At 50.0% G+C, this 12,731-nt stretch overlaps 1 protein-coding gene across 4 annotated transcripts in view; it reads left to right on the forward strand.

Annotated features, from left to right (window-relative positions):
- Positions 1-220: 220 nt before the first annotated feature.
- The window catches only part of TRAF5 (TNF receptor associated factor 5), a 46,939-nt gene continuing 34,428 nt past the window's right edge, over positions 221-12,731 (forward strand). For 2 of the 4 annotated variants that reach the window (XM_045396593.3, XM_074035762.1), the window contains exons 1-2: positions 396-478; positions 3,160-3,256. The gene's annotated coding sequence lies outside the window, so the exon portion shown is untranslated. Of the gene's footprint in view, positions 479-3,159; positions 3,257-12,731 lie in introns of all 4 variants that reach the window. The other 2 variants (XM_045396589.3, XM_005540755.5) reach the window with 1 other exon arrangement.

A 12,731-nucleotide genomic window follows, 5' to 3' on the forward strand; every position in this document is an offset into this window, starting at 1 on the left:
CTACAACTCTCAGAGATTGGTGGTGTTAGGCCAACAGGCCAACAGCAAGAGGAGGGCTGGCAAATTTGTGCTACCCTGAAGGAAAGTCCGGGAAGGACTGATTTGAGCCAGCTCTCAAGGCCTTGAGCAAATAGGTCAACACAGAAAAGGACTGGCTGAGCCTTATCTTGCCTGACGGAAGAGCAAGACGTCCACAATTCGAACGCACGTGAGGGAAATCAGATGACTAGACTTGTAGATACTAACGGTTCTGAAGCGGGTAGGTTAGCTTTCCAACCGCCTGGGTGACGGTCTCAGCCTCCGCCCGACCCCTTCCTGCGCGTCCGCTCTTCCCCTGCGCCTGCCCGCGCCCCTCCGCCCGCGCCCGGGCCCCGCCCCAGGCCTCGCCCCCGCTTCGCCGCCGCCGCCGCCGGGCGCAGCCCCGGAGCAGCTGCGTGCCTGCAGACCGGCCCCGCGGAGGCCGCGCGCCGAGCCCCACGTGAGTCCGGCGGATCGCCGCCCAGGGCACCCTCGCGGCGGAAGGTCCGGGGTGGGGACACCGACGAGGGCTTTTCATCTCGTCCCAGTTACTTTGAAACCGAAAGCGCCTGCTGGCGTCCGGCCGGTCCCCGACCGGCAGGGAGGGCGCGAGGCGGCGGCTGGGCCGAGGGAGGCGGAGGGTCCCGGGCTCGCGGGAGACCGGCGGGGCAGGTGACCGCCGACTGCCCCGGGACAGCGGGTGCGGTGCGGAGCGGGTTTTCTTAGCCGGGGAGAGGTGTGGCGAGGGCGGAGACTGGGGGTCCCGAGCTGGGGAGCTGGTCCAGAAGGCGGCTGTGGACCGGAGGGGCCACGTTCTGTCGGGGTGCGCTGGTGGGGAGGACTTTCAGGCACGTCCCGCACACCCGCACTGCAAACCAAGCCCTGGCCCCCTTCCGAACCCGAAGGCACCCCCTCCACCTTTGCAGGGCTTTCCAATCAAAGCAACTCCAGAATGAAACGTCAGGATTGCCAGGAATGGAAGCCTCCACTAGCTGTTCGTTTACGCGTCTTCCTTTAGAAAGCAGATACCCCCTCCCCCAGAAGGCCAGCTCTAACGAGCCTTGACGCAAACCAAAGTTCCGAGAGGTGGAAGGAGTTGCCCAGAGGCACCCAGAGAACTCGCAGGTTCTGAGTTCTCCGTACCAGATTGTCTCCACTTTGTTCCTGTTCTGCAGGGTCTTCGTGGTTCTGAGAATGTTCGGGGCCAAGCTCTTGCCGCGGGTGCCACTGGGCCACTCTGACCGGCCGACTTTCTCTGCTCATTCTGCCTCCTTCTGCTAAGTTTCCATATTTGGGTATTTCAGATTTACTTTCATGAGAACTCAGTTATCTCGCTGTGGCACCAGGCGAGCGTTGAGGTTGGTGAAACCAGGCGAGGCTCCCTGCCAGGGCTGCCCCTGCAGCCCCTACCCTCCATAGCCCTGGGCTCTGACCCACCTCCTGTGAAGATAGGCATCTGGTAAACAGTTAATTCTGTAAATATTTATTGGGCAGGTGCTGTGTGAGAACTGGGCTGGGGCCAATGGAATATGATTATTTCCTCCAGAGATACTTGCATTTTAAAAGGGCTCTGGAAGACCTGAGATGCAAAGAAATTAGTTGAACCATTTCTGGGAATAGAACAGTTCTGGGTGTGTGCGAGATAATTTTAGTCAGCAAAAGGCTGGGCTAGGACCTCACAAATCCCAGCACAGCTGCTCTGCCTTATGTACTCACAAAGCTGAAAACAGGGGTGTTAATGTAATTGGTGGTTTGGGTGGAAACACTTCCATCCCTAACTCTAATTTGAACTAGAAAGACAGAAATTGCTGCAGGAACGATGCACGTAAGATGGAAGTGGAAAACGCCTAGCTTCTGTAAAGGTTTTTGATTTTGTTACAGTTACTGTTTTTGTTGTAACTCTGTGGAATGGATCAACTCTCAGATCCCTGGGTCCTGGACAGAGGCAGGAGAAAGTGTCTGAGCCAGCATCTGGAACAGGGGAAGTGATGGAGAAGGGTACTCCTCCCACGGCCTCTGGGCTGAGGCCTGTTGTGATGGGCAGGGTAGGATGGTGGTGTTTCCCTCTGTCAGCAAGCATCACTCGCTGGACTTGGGTAGTAGGGCGATGGAAAGAATGTGAAAAAGAGCTGCCGTCTACTGAATGTCCTAATGATAGGGACTGGGATGTTTCAGAGGGGATGATTTGCACAGTCGGGGAGCTAGATGCCTCAGAGTCACTCTTGTTAGGCTAGCAATGGGAAAGGCACCTCAGTACTTAGACCAACCTTCTGTGATTAGCTCAGCTTTACTGGGGAGCACCTTGAAGGAAAAATAATTATTTGTTTGTAAAGCTCATTCCTTTGCAGAGCATTTTCTCTTTGCCCTTGTCGTTTTGTTCTCATTTTGTCCTCCATGATGCCCTCGTGAGAGCAGGCTTATTCTCTACATCTCTCAGATTGTGAGGGTGAAGCACTGAGGGGGTAAATAGGTCCCTGAGCTCCACTGCTGGACCAGGCCCAGAGCATTGAGGTGTCTGGTTCCCCTGCTCCAGGCCCCTCACCCTGGCTTCTCAGAGAGCCATATCTGCCCACCTCCTCCTCTGTCTGAGGGGTCAGCAAGGGGACCCAGATTCTGATAATGCCTCTGTGGTCTGTCCCCAGCAACATGGAGCAAGTTCTGCTGGAGGCTCTGGCCTAACCACCACAGGAACAGGCATCCACTCTGTTAGCTCTGCCCAGCCAGGCAAACTCGGGGCAAGACACGTGTCTGTTTTCATGTGTGTCTTGGAACCTGGCATAGAGTAGGCCTAAACAGATGTTTGCTGAATCGAATTGAATTCATTCAGGGTGTGTCTCCCTTGGGGTCTGAGCTTCCAGGGACAAGTGCTAGGTAGGCTTGGGAGAGAGAGGTTGAGCTCGCTGCAGGACTTGCTTAAATCCAGAAATTAGAATAACACTGTACAGCTTACAAGAAGCCCATCTCATCTGATTAATTTCTCACTACCTCCTCAAGAGAAGGGAGAGGCAGATGCTATTCCTTCCACTTTAACTGGTTGCAAGCTGAGGCTCAGAAGTGATTTAAAAGACCTCACAGCATATAGGGTTGGGGCAGGACCCAACTCCAAGTCTTCTTTCTCCAATTCCTGTGCTTTTCCCATAGTTTCTTAACTAAAGGAAGCCAGAATTCTGGGCAGGAGGAGGACGAGAGAACCAGCGCGACAGTCATCAAAAGCTGCCTGACCTTGTCACTGATCGGGGTTAGTGTCTGACTCAGTCTCTGAAGAGCTTTTATCTGCCCAGGTTGTGGCTTTTTCTGGGGTTCTGGATAGGAGTTCTAGTTCCAGTAGAGGTGTAGCAGGTGAGTGTCTGTGTGTGTTGGGACAGAGGTGAACACGCTGCAGGAGAGAGGCAGTCCTCAGAGCTGGCAGGCCCCTGCTGCTGCCGCTGCTGCCACCACCACCCAGGAGTGGGCCAGCATGAATTTGTTGCCTTGCCCAGATGAAAGCTTTATTTGAAGGATCACACAGCAGCCTTGACCCACATGGCCTCCAGCAAGTCCTATCTTGTGAGAAAGTGGCATGGAGGACCAGGCAGGAGATAAAAGTGAAAGTACTCATTAGTCCTGACAGAGGAACTCAGTCTGTTTCCAGTGAGAGTGGTGAGCACATTTTGCATATTTGTACCTGGAGGCAGGTAGTGATGCATGCTTGGATTGTGCTGTAGCAAAAGCAGTATATATGCAAATGGTCTGTACACTGTGCAGTATCCATGTGACATGCAGGTCTTAGAGACCCAGTATTAAGTGACAAAGCCCAGTGAGTGCCCTCCCAGGATATCTGTGTGGAGCGAGGGCTGCCATCTCACTTTCAGCAGAGCCCCATGTCTGATTTCTTGACACCACAGGCTCCATCAGCTTCCCTCCTTAGCAATTCAGAACATTCCTGAATTTTTTCCCATGGGGTTTTTTTTTTTTTTTTTTTTTTTTTTTTTTTTTTTTTCCCTCTCAAGGAGAAAGTGCTCTCCTCCAGATCAAGGCGAAAGCACGTTCTCCATCTACACTCCCAAGTCAGCTCTCTCCTCCTCCCTCTGAGGTGGGTTCCCTCCCTCCCTCCCACAGACTTCTTCCCTCCCTCCCTCCCACAGACTTCTTCCCTCCCTCCCTCCCACAGACTTCTTCCCTCCCTCCCTCCCACAGACTTCTTCCCTCCCCTACAAGCTGAGTTTTCTGTTAATAAGAAGACTCCATGTTTCCCAGTCCCTCTTCTCTTTCTTTCACTGACAAGCTTCTGGAAAGAGTGGCCAGCTCTTGCACTCGCTCCTCACTTGGCACCGTGCACCTGCTGTGCTGCTCTGATTGCTCTGTGTAGGTTTCCAGGACCTGGTACTCCTCAGTCGCCAGCCCGTACCAGCCCACGCTGCAGCTATTACTTACCTCCTTGGAGGTTGCTACACTGCCCCCACCAGCATTCCCTTCCTTGACGTCCAGCTTCTTATCCTCCTCTGTCCTGCAAATGCAGGTATGGAACCAAGCCTGGGTCCTCAGGCTGGATTTCAATTCTCTGTGCTTCTTTCCTTGAGCCCTTGGCCATTCCCAAGACTTAAACCAACACTCTTAGGGAAAGGCTGATCAAATTTCCATCCCTCACCCAGTTCTCTTCTTCACCATTATGATTTGCAATATTCAGAATCTTCCCCATGCTGTTTCAGAAGCACTTTAGACATTCGTCCCAGGCCGCCTCTTTCTCTGTGTTCTCTCTAACTGTTGCAGAAATTGCTGCTGTTCCTCAGTCGCCTTTATCCTGTCCCCCTCAGCCAGTCCTGATCTATCTATTCCCAGTTCAGGGCCACAGGGACTCTTTCCTGGGCAACCTTAATTAAGCATTGACTCGTTTTCCTGCCCCAGGTCCATCTGTATTCAATTTTCCTTTTCACACTACTGCAGAGGGGCCTCCCTAATACATAGCCTGGTCAAGACCTGCTACTTTCAATGATGGTGTAGTAGAAACAGTGTGGACTTCAGAATCTGGTAGGCCTGGGTTCAAATCTGGGTTTATGATTTGCTGGTTGTAGTTATATAATCTGAGCAAGTTGCCCAACTTCTATAGTGTCTGTATTCCCACTGGTAAATAGAAATAGTAATGTGTGCCACTTGGGGTTGCTGGAAAGATTAAATGAGTCAATATATACACAGAACGTGGAGTCTGGCAGATATTCAGTAAAACTAGTTTTCTCCTTCCATGTGGTTAATAGCTGTAGAGCATTGTGGGGTTTCTGGGGAGCTGGAAAATGCATGCCTAGCCTAAAGGCATCAAATTTAAATTAAAAACCAACAGAAGAATTGCTGTGTGTCAGAGTAGACCATCTTTTTTTTTTTTTTTTTTTTTTTTTTGAGATGGAGTTTCACTCTTGTCACCCAGACTGCAGTGCAGTGGCACAATCTCAGTTCACTGCAACCTCTGCCTCCGGGATTCAAGCGATTCTCCTGCCTCAGCCTCCCAAGTAGCTGGGATTACAGGCGCCCGCCACCGCAGCTGGCTAATTTTTTGCATTTTTAGTAGAGACGGGGTTTCGCCATGTTGGGCAGGCTGGTCTCAAACTCCTGACCTCAGGTGATCCGCCTGCCTTGGCCTCCCAAAGTGCTGGGATTACAGGTGTGAGCCACTGTGCTGGGGCGAGTAGACCATCATTTAAACTAGCCTATTGCTGCCACTTTGCCATCTCTAAACCAGGTAGACCTCAGGGGCCAGGGTAGGGAAGCTGGGATGGGACAGGGATGGGGATAAGCTGGGATGAGTCTTTGGCAGGCAGAGGGGGCAGGCAGCCTCAGAGGCTGGGGCCCTATGGTCCAGGTTTCAAGGGCAGGAGTCCAGTTTTCAGTACTTGTGGGCAGAGCAGGCGGCAGCTTTGCAGGAAGAATAGTGCTTGGCAGAGAGCCAACACAGGAAAAAAATACAACAGATTTGGAAAACAAAAATACAAGCTCTGACTTGATCGCCAGGAGCAGACCAGTTACTTTAGCAGGATCCGATGTGAAGGCACAGCAGGATGAGGTTGACTTGATGCAAAGCCACCACCCAGAGCCCTTTCTGTTCTCCTGTACTAAGGCGGATGGCTTAGAACAGCCAGGCTGTGTTCTAATGCTTCTGTTAGGGAGACCCTTGACCCTGGAGGATGGAGGGAGGTGGATGGGTTTAAGATAAGCAGCAGCCATGAAGGTCGCTCTTCTGTCTTCATGATTTTAGGATTTCTGAGGTAGAGGCTGGGTTGATATCTATGATGCAACCTAGGAAAACTTACCATGCCTCCCTGGGTTAAAGGCAGAATAATTTAATATAAAGCAAAGGCTTATATGCTAAGCAGATGCAGAATGAAAGAAGTGATTAAAACATTGGGTGGAGTTATTCTAGGAATAACTCACTAGGGAGTGAGAGGGGTAGATAGGAGAAATGGGGGGGGAGGGGAATATTGGACTTAAGCAAAGATGTTTTAAAAAGATGAAGAACATTTTAGTCACCCTTAATGAATGGGAAGCAGATTATTTGGGAGCAGACTGATTTCTTTATGTTAAGATGTTTTATTTCAAAAACCAGTACTTTGGGATGTTGCCTCAAATTCTCTGTATCATTCCCACAGACCTCCTTTAGAGATATTTATTGCCATGTATTAGCTGTGGACAGCCAAAGGCTAAGTTCTTTCCCCACTTCCTTGATACTAACAGTTCCCATAGGGCCTCTGTATGACTAGGTGGTTTACTTTTAGTTCACTTACACTGGATCTTCCTAACAAGTGGACCTCTCTAGCCCTCATCTCTTCTACCTCATAACAGCAGTGCTAGATTTTCTCATCATCATTTCTGTTCAAGCCTTGTTAAATAGCTCTAGGCCTTTCTTTTTTGTTGTTATTTTGTTTTGTTTTGAGATGGAGTCTTGCTCTGTTGCCCAGGCTGGAGTGCAGTGGTGCCAACTTGGCTCACTGCAACTTCTGCCTCCCAGGTTCAAGCGATTCTCCTGCCTCAGCTTCTGGAGTAGCTAGGATTACAGGCACCTGCCACCACGCCTGGCTAAGTTTTGTATTTTTAGTAGAAATGGGGTTTCACCATGCTGGCCAGGCTGGCCTTGAACTCCTGACCTCAGGCGATCCACCCCCATCGGCCTCCCAAAGTGCTGGGATTACAGGCGTGAGCCACTGTGCCTGGCCTTGTTTTGTTTTTTTGAGATAGGTCCTTGCTCTGTCACTCAGGCTGGAGTGCAGTGGTCCAATTTCAGGTCACTGCAAACTCTGCCTCCCGGGTTCAAGCGAGTCTCTCACCTCAGCCCTTCGAGTAGCTGAAATTACAGGTGCCCACCACCAGTCCCGGCTAATTTTTGTATTTTTAGTAGAGGTGGGGTTTCACCATGTTAGCCAGGCTGGTCTCAACACCTGGTCTCAAGTGATCTGCCCACCTCGGCCTCCCAAAGTGCTGGAATTACAGGTATAAGCCACCGTACCTGGCCTAAAGACTTGTAGGCCTTTCTACACCTGACTTGCCTATGCCTACCTTTTCTTACATCATTTCTCCTGCCTAGAATGCCTCCTGTTCAAATCCATTAATCCATACCCCGCCACTCTTTTCAAAACAAATTCAAAATTCATCTCGTTAGGCTTCTGTGTTGGGGGTCCCCAAGACCATCCCCAGGTTCAGTGATTTGCTAGGAGGACTTATAGGATTCAGCGTCCAGCAGATGGTCATACTCACAGCTATGATTCATATGCAAAAGGATACAAAGCAAAATGAGCAAAGGGAAAAGGCTTATGGGGCAAAGCCCAGGGGAGACCAGGTGCAAAATTCCAAGAGTCTTGGAAAAGACTCTGCAAAGGACTGCCGAGGGGGAATCACACAGGATGTGCTGAATTTCTCCAGCAGTGCATTGTGACAGCAGGTGTGAAGCACCGTCTACCAGGGAAGCCCATTAGAGACTCAGTGCCCAAGGTTTTTACTGAGGGCTGGTCATGTAGATACTTCATCTAGCACATGTCAAAATTCCAGACTCCAGAAGAAAAACAGGTGTTCCACATAAAACACATTGGCCAGGCACGGTGGCTCACGCCTGTAATCCCAGCACTTTGGGAGACCAAGGGGGGCAGATCATGAGGTCAGGAGATCAAGACCATCCTGGCTAACATGGTGAAACCCTGTCTTTACTAAAAAACACAAAAAAATAGGGGGCTTGGTGGCACGCACCTGTAGTCCCAGCTACTTGGGAGGCTGAGGCGGGAGAATCACTTGAACTCAGGAGGCGGAGGTTGCAGTGAGCCGAGATCGCACCATTGCACTCCAGCCTGGGCGACAGAGCGAGACTCCATCTCAAAACAAAACACATTGTTTACCTAGACAGTTTAAGCACAGTGAGCCACTCTTAGCAGTTCAGGTGGTGGGAACCTTACTGAAATCCATGTTCCAGACACCAGCCAGGGGCCATCCTTGCGAGCAGAACTTTCTAAAGATAGCAGTGTCAGGCTTGCTGTGTTAACTTGTTTCTGCACAGCTTTTCTTCATAATCTCATCTGTTCTGTCCTCTCAGTGCCTAACTATAGTTATGTTGTAGAGAAAATTGCCCTATACAAAGAACCAGAAGACCTGGGTTTCAGCCCAGCATGGCCTCCTACTGCTGTGTGGCCCTTTGAACCCCTCCATTTTCCTCATTGGGAAAAGAGGAATTATAATTCTTGCTTGTAGGTCTCAATGGTGACTAAAGACCAAAGAAATTGATGTATTTGGTCATTCCATCCATCCCTCATGATTGAGTACCTCCTTTATCTAAGGCAGTGAGTGAGCTGTGGAGAGTAAGATGTGAGTGTGACATGGTGGCTTTGACAGCAGACAAGCCTGAATCCCTACCCAGCAGTTACCAGCTGTGGTACCTCGAACACATTGTGTCACCCCCTGGCTTTGGGTTCCCAATCTGTAAAATATGAAGATGGATAATACAATGAGTATCTACAAACGTGGGCTGCTGTGTGGATTAAGTGGAACAGCCTATGTACAGCTCCTGTGGTATCTAGAACATTGTGGCACCCCAAGTGGCAACTGTTAATTGACTCAGATATTTGAGTGTTTGCTCTGTGTCTGCACCTTGAAAAATATAAGACACAATTCCAGCACTGCTTTCTCCATGCTGGGGAAGACTATTGTTGAACAGATAATTAATTACATAAACAATTCTTTACATTCCTGGCAAGTGTTGTTAAGGAGAAGTATAGGTGGTTAAAGGGCGTGTCGTAAGTCGGGGGGACCCTGACTTGACGGAGGAGGCACACAGAGGCATAGCTGCATATGTGAGGCTTCATCTGGGCTTGAATGTGTTTAGCTCAGCAAGAGGAGGGGAGAGAGGGAAAGATGTTTCCGGCAGAGACAACAGCTTCAGGAAAGGGAGACCCAGCCTTAGGGCGAAGGCTGTAAGTGGGGAAGGTTCTCTGTTCATATGAGGAGTGGCAAAAAGACCAGGAATCCAGGAGAGGTGGAGGACAGGTGGGGAGATTGGCCTAATTCAGAGGTCACCTCTGCCGCCACCCTGGCAGGGAAGGGGCAGAGCAGGGGCCCCATGCAGGGAGACTTGCAGGTGTGGTGGCAGGAAGTAGAGGTGGTCTGGTCTGATGATCTCTGTTTTTTTTTTTGTTTTTTGTTTTTTTTTTTTTTGCTGTGCAGTAGGAAGTAGAGTTTCCTGGTGAGACTGGAGGGAGTGGTCAAGGTTTGTGGAGGAGAGAAAGGTTTAAAATCAACATTGAACAGAGTGAGCTGAGAGGGAAAAGCTGGCTTTGTGCTGTTACTGTGTTGGCATGATGAAGTCTCTGGAAAAGGAGTCTGACAAATGGGATTTTAGATCTCTAGCACCTTGTACAATGCCTGGCACCTAATTGAGGGCCCCATAAATGTTGGTTGCATTGAATTGTTGGCTGGCCTATCTATATATATTTTTCTCAGCATTTCCCCCTTTCCCAGGTGCCTGCTACCCTTGGGCTAAAGCTTCCCGCTTAGCACCTCACCCAGAGGCTAGCTCACATTAGTGTGTCAGAGGGGAGCCCTGCTCAGGCTTTACTCTTGTGGTCCTGTGTGGCTACACTGTCCCCCCACCCCTTACAGTGACTCCCCAACTCCCACCCCAGGTCAGCCATCATGAGCCAGCCTTGCTCTCTCCAGCTGGGACTGGTAGAATTTCAGCACTTACAAACAGGTGAAATGAAAAGGTTTAGGCAGTGAGAAGCATGCTTAGCAGGAGAGAGGCTGCCCTGCTTTCTGGGGAATAGCTGTTAGAGTCGTTCTGTTAAGTATTTACTAAACACCTATCATGTGCACTGTTTTTTTGTTGTTGTTGTTGTTTGTTTTGTTTTGTTTTGTTTTGAGACGGAGTCTTGCTCTGTCATCCAGGCTGGAGTGCAGTGGCGTGATCTTGGCTCACTGTAACCTCCACCTCCCTGGTTCAAGTGATTCTTATGCCTCAGCCTCCTGAGTAGCTGAGATTACAGGCATACGCCACCATGCCCGGCTAATTTTTGTATTTTCGGTAGAGACGGGTTTCACCGTGTTGGCCAGGCTGGTCTCAAACTCCAGACCTCCAGACTTCAACTGAGCTGTTTGCCTTGACCTTCCAAAGTGCTGGGATTACATGCTTGAGCCACTGCACCAGGCCATGTGCACTGTTTTATGTGTTGGGACCTCAGTACCCAAAGAAACAATCCCTGGTGTGATGGAGCTTATATTCTATTCTGATAGGGGAAGACAGTAAAGACGTGAACAAGTAATATGTTAGGCAGTAATAAGTGCATTGGAGGAAAATGCAGTAGAAGATGGGTCTGCCAGGGATGTTGCGTTTTCCATGTAGGGTGGTCAGCAAAGGCCTCCCTTGTGAGATAACATTTGAGCAGATTCCTAAAGTGGAGGAAGAAGCTCTTCAGATACCAGGGTGAAGAGTATTCCAGGCAGGGGAAAAGCAAGCAGAAGCATCTCCTGCTGTTCAAGAAGAAGCAAGGCCAGTGTTGTCAGAGTGAGTAGATAAGGGGGAAGTCACTAGGAAGTGAGGACACAGAATGGAGGGGCAGAGAAACGGAGGGCCCTGACCTCCCAGGTCACTGGCTTCTACCCAGAGTGCGATGGGGCCATTGGAGCAGAGGAGCAGCAGAGACAGCTTCTGTTTTTAAAAGCATCACTCTGGCTGCTGGGTTGTGAATGGGCTGTAAAGGAGCAAGGCAGAGCAAGAGACCAGCTAGGAGACTGATGCAGTAACCACTGGGGAGATGATGGCAGCTTAGGCCAGAGTGGTTATGCTGACAGTGGTGAGGAGGAGGGTGGGGGGATATGTTGGGAAGGAAGATCCCATGGGATTTGGTGTTGTGAGATAGAGAGTAAGAGAGGACCCAAGGATCACTCCAAAATTTTTGGTCCAAGCGACGCTGTGATTGGTGGTACCATTTCACTGAGATGGAGAAAGGCTATAGGGGGAGCAGGTTGCATGGGGATTGGATGTGTTAAGTTTGTGATGCCTATTCAATGTGGAGGCATATACTAAACAGTGGAGTGTGTCTGGGGCTCAGGGGAGAGGTCCAGATTACAGATAGAAATCAGGGCATTGTCAGCCATAGCTGGTAAGGCCAGGAGGTGGGACATGCTCACCCAGAGAATGAGTGCAGATAGAAGAGAGCAGGTCCAGCACCAGCCTGAAGCTCCAAGAGATAAGAGAAGGTGACCTGGAAGCTGCCACGGTGATCTGACTGGTGCTCCTCATGCTGCAGAATCTAGCCTGGGAATTTGCTAGAAAATGAGATTCTAGTTGCTACTGAGAGATCATGATACTGAAGTGTATTAATCAGTATCATATTATAACAAATGGACCCCCTTCCTCTGGGGTAAGATGTCCAAGCCAGCATTTTCATCATGTTCTAGAACAGATTCTTAGAGCATCTGGGGCCCTGACTGCTCAGAGAGCTGCTGCTATAGTTTTGTGCATATGCATATGCATGATCCCTACCTTGACTGAAAAATTACTGGGCACAGGAGCTACCTGGTAACCCACTCTCCTCCACTCCCATAATACAATAAGGTGCAGCCTTTGCATGTGACTGGCACTGAATAAAGCTGGCTAGGAGGGCAGGGTGGACATGCATGGTGATTAAGTGCTTATTTACGTGCCAGGAATTGTGTGATAATAATTTACGTGGATTAACTCATTTAATCTTAACTCCAAGCCTTTGTAGCAGGTACCATTATTGTCTTTTTTTTTTTTTTTTTTTTTTGAGACAGAGTCTCACTTTGTCACCCAGGCTGGAGTGCAGTGGTGCAATCTTGGCTCACTGCAACCTCCATCTCCTGGGTTCAAGTGATTCTCCTGCCTCAGCCTCCCAAGTAGCTGGGATTACAGGTGTGCGCCACCATGCTCAGGTAATTTTTAGTAGAGACAGGGTTTCGCCATGTTGCCCAGGCTGGTCTCGAACTCTTGAGCTCAGACAATCCACCTGCCTCGGCCTCCCATATTGTCCCATTTTCTAGATGAGGAAGGGGTAACACAGGTAAGCGAATGGCAGAAGGGGTTGAACCCCAGTAGTCTGGCCCCAGAGCTGGTCTCTAACCAATAAGTGGTACTTCCTGCCATCAAGCCCTCCTGTTTGGTGTTGGCTGCGATGTGGTGCATTTTCTCCCAGCTGTGACACAGAGTGAGGAGCACTGGCTTTGGAGTTGGAAAGTCTGTGTTCAAATCTGTG

Source organism: Macaca fascicularis, chromosome 1, assembly GCF_037993035.2.
Source record: "Macaca fascicularis isolate 582-1 chromosome 1, T2T-MFA8v1.1".
NCBI classification, from domain to species: domain Eukaryota; kingdom Metazoa; phylum Chordata; class Mammalia; order Primates; family Cercopithecidae; genus Macaca; species Macaca fascicularis.